The sequence below is a fragment of the Pangasianodon hypophthalmus genome, chromosome 12, assembly GCF_027358585.1.
Source record: "Pangasianodon hypophthalmus isolate fPanHyp1 chromosome 12, fPanHyp1.pri, whole genome shotgun sequence".
NCBI lineage: Eukaryota > Metazoa > Chordata > Actinopteri > Siluriformes > Pangasiidae > Pangasianodon > Pangasianodon hypophthalmus.
Window position 1 is genome coordinate 21,204,801 of NC_069721.1, and position 3,775 is coordinate 21,208,575.

Here is a 3,775-nt window from a genome sequence, read left to right on the forward strand (position 1 = left end):
AGAGCTTGGCATTGTCTTAATCCAACACATAGTTGGTTTAAAGATGTACAGGAAAGCAAACAGTCTGTGATTACACAGTCCAGACACTGGCTTGGCTAATTTGGGCTGGAACATGAACCAATTATAATAACTAAAGCATCTGATGAGGATCAGCTCAGGAAATCTCAAAATGAACCAAAGCTGTGGCGAGTGGCATTTGTCATATCCACCCAGAGGAGACGGGCAGATCTGGAGAAAAGCGTTCAGACTCTATTTCTATTTAAGACAGACAGATCAGGATAAAGTGGTGGAATGTGGGAGTTCTCCAAGAAATGCCACAAGGAAAAGGACACAGAGACGATGGCTCATTTCCTGCCATAGAGACCAGTGCTGTTGGATATGCACATGTGAAAATGCAACTATGTATTAGCACATATGGGGGGATTGACAAAGGGGAATTAGGAGCCCATCTGTTTTGTCCATCTGTCCATCAATGTCTGTACAGTCATTCAGTGTTCAGTCGCCTAAAATCATCTTTCTGAAATAACAGCAACTATAATAACTATATTTGAATTACTGGGAATCAAAATAAAGAACTCAAATCAAACAGATATGTGCTCATGCTCTATGTAGCTTTTCATAATGCAAATATTATCATAGTGATATTACATTTCAGAAAGGAGAATCTCAGTTATGCTTGCTCACATTCTGACTGGTAATTGAAAACAGAAAGGCTTAAATACGCATAAGGAAAATAGTCCATAACTGTTGCTTTTACATAGCTACTATTTTTCACACGGTTTTTTTATATAAATTAGCATTTCCTCAGCTTTTTTAAAAAAACCAAGTGGAAGGTGGTGGTCCAGAATGGTTGGATTTTGTTTGAATGTTTGTATAAATGAATTATGAATGTTAAACCTGCCCATTAACCTTATTTTTACCTTAGTAACTTTCCATAAATTGAGTAACACGATTTGTTACGAATTTGCAACCATGTTGCTGTTTCTAACAGTTTATATACCTGTTATAGTTTATATTAAAATAATTAAATGAAATATTAGTTTATAACTCTCTTTGCTTCTCTAGTCAACTTAGGCCAAGTTCAAACTAACATTGGTAATTTTATGTTCCATCATTTTCAGTCATTATCCCAAAAGTTTCCCATTCAAAACAAAATACTAATATGACAAAAAATGGGTGTCTGACCCATGACCTTTACATCATTCTTGCAGTTTTTGCTTGTTTTGACAACATAAACATAAGGCACACTTTCTTGCACATCACAGTGTTGCTTCTAGAAAGCTGTCAAATATGAAAGTACCGTACCTCATACAGAAAACAGCATCACAATAAGTTCTGCCATCTTGGAATTGTGGAGGTCACATGACAATCATATGTCAATGTTTAAAAAAAATTCCTTAACAATTATCCATCTAAATGGCATTTTCAGGTTTATCCACTTTGGAAAGGTTTATATAAAATGTATTTTATCTTGTTGGAAAGGCCAAACAGAAGAGAAAAGATTTATTTTTATTCATATTAGTGATGACTGGGCTGTAACCTGTGTCACCTGGCCCCACCCACTATGGTAGTCACTCCGCCCCCTGTCACTGTCATTTCCTTATTGAAAGTAAAAGACTTCTGGACAGTTTGTCACATTGGGTTATTGCTTCAAAGGTTCATCAGGAATACTGCTAAGAAGTTTATATATAAAATAGTTTTGATTTGTGTAACGCATTTCTTGTTCCTCATTATTATTCTAAATTAGTAGAAAATAATAAAAATGAAGAAAAGCCTTATAAGAGCAGGAGTGTCCAAAACTGTTTGACAGGTAGTGTATATGTAGTGTGTATGGATGTAGTGTATAAGCATTTCACATGGGCGATTAGGTGCCCATTGACGATTTACATCCCACATGTACATGTCGTGTTTATTAGTTTAAAAATTGCTTTACTGTGTTCTGTATATTGCTGCTCATGGACGCTTGACACCAACAGCACCCTCTGAACCTCCTCTGTAGTTTACGTGACTATAGTGTATTTTGCCCTCCTGTGCCCACAGGCCTCCACAGATGGCTGCATTTTCCAGCCACATACAGAAACAGGAAGAGATCCCCTGTAGCCAGGAAGTGCTCACCAGACACCCATATGTCCTCAATGTCCACAGATCTCCAAAAGCCACGCTTTTAACTGTTTTCATCCTGTTTGTCTTCTCTTAATGAAAAACCTCTTGTTGACAGCCCTGCAGGAAATGATTTTGAATAACAAGGAAAAGAGTCACACGAAATAATATGTCACAGAAGGAGATGTTCTTCCTGGTATGTGCTAAATGTAGGTCATGAAAGACCTGTACTGTCTCAAATTGAACAATTAGTGAAATGTTTTTCAGTAGGCTAATACAAGCTAGTCTGGTTAGCCTGTTGGTTCCATCCAGTTAGGTTATGGGGTGATGACTTCACATCCCACACAATGCTAGCATTAAAAGAAAAATTAACAGTCGCAACAATGGAGGCGCTTACAGTTCCGATATAAATTTTACCCACCTTTTGGGTTTAAGAGACATAAAACATGGACATGGAAATTAATCCAGATCAATGCAAAAAGTGATTGTACCTAGGTAGGCTACATCCAAAGCTCCATACTCTCATTCTAAATAGCACATTACCATAGCATAGCTAACTGTTCATTTACTATTTTGACATACCGTTCAAATACCGTTGCCAGCATCTGGAAAACATTTATTTTCTATGTACATGCATGACATGGAGCTGCCATTTCAGCGACAAAGTGACATTTTCATTGAGATTTTCTTACGTCTATGTAAATTAGGTATGGCACAGTAAAGTGACAAATCCAGTCTCAAATGGTTTCATAGATCAACACAATAGCACGTGTTGTCCGACATTTTTTCAGCTCCCCACTTACAAGTTTAGTTCCTGCAAGAAATCAGTTCTCATTTACTTTTTGACACAAAAATGGAGGAAGAAATACAATGTGGGTTTCATCATATCATGTCATATATGACCTCTCGTAAAATATGTGTAGAGAATTATGAAGAAAAATAAAGTTTGGAAGGAAGAACAGAGATCGTAGGTGCCTCTCGTGAGTCTCTGTAGCTAGTATAGCTGGCTTGCTTTGCTAATCTTCCAACAAAGCTAGTCCACCAATTTTTTTTACACTGATTACAGTTGGCAGTGCATGCCCACAAGCAACAACAGCAGCAGTCGTTACACACCCACATGATACAAACTACCTATAAGTGAACTGTATCTTGTTGTGTGAACGTATAGTAATAGTAGTATGGTACTAGTATAGCTTATTGTGTGAGTAGTATGGCAGTGTTGTAGGATTTGGGACAAACCCCTAGGTTTTTTTTTTTTTTTTGTAATAATTCATAATTCATAATTCTGTAACAATCATGTTTGACCAGTTATTATCTATTGCTGTCTCTAGTGTCACTCATTCATCCATGTTCAGTAGTCTGTGTACCCAAAATATAAGGATAACCTTCTATAATTCAGCACAGGTCCTTACATTATCACTTATGTGGGATCAGGCACCATCATGTGCCACACTATCTGGAAGAAAAGTGCTAAATATGGAAGCCCCCGTAGGGCAAAGAACCACTAATCTAATATGACAGAGAGCTTTTTGGTTAGCACCTGGAAATCTGTGACGATGAAGAGGACTGAAAAGAAAGAGGCAAAGGGCAGATGAGGTGCTGAGAAAACCCGGCTTCTAGCCCCTGTCTGTGACTGAAATGGATTTGATTAGAGAGCAAGGACATAGCAGCCTGG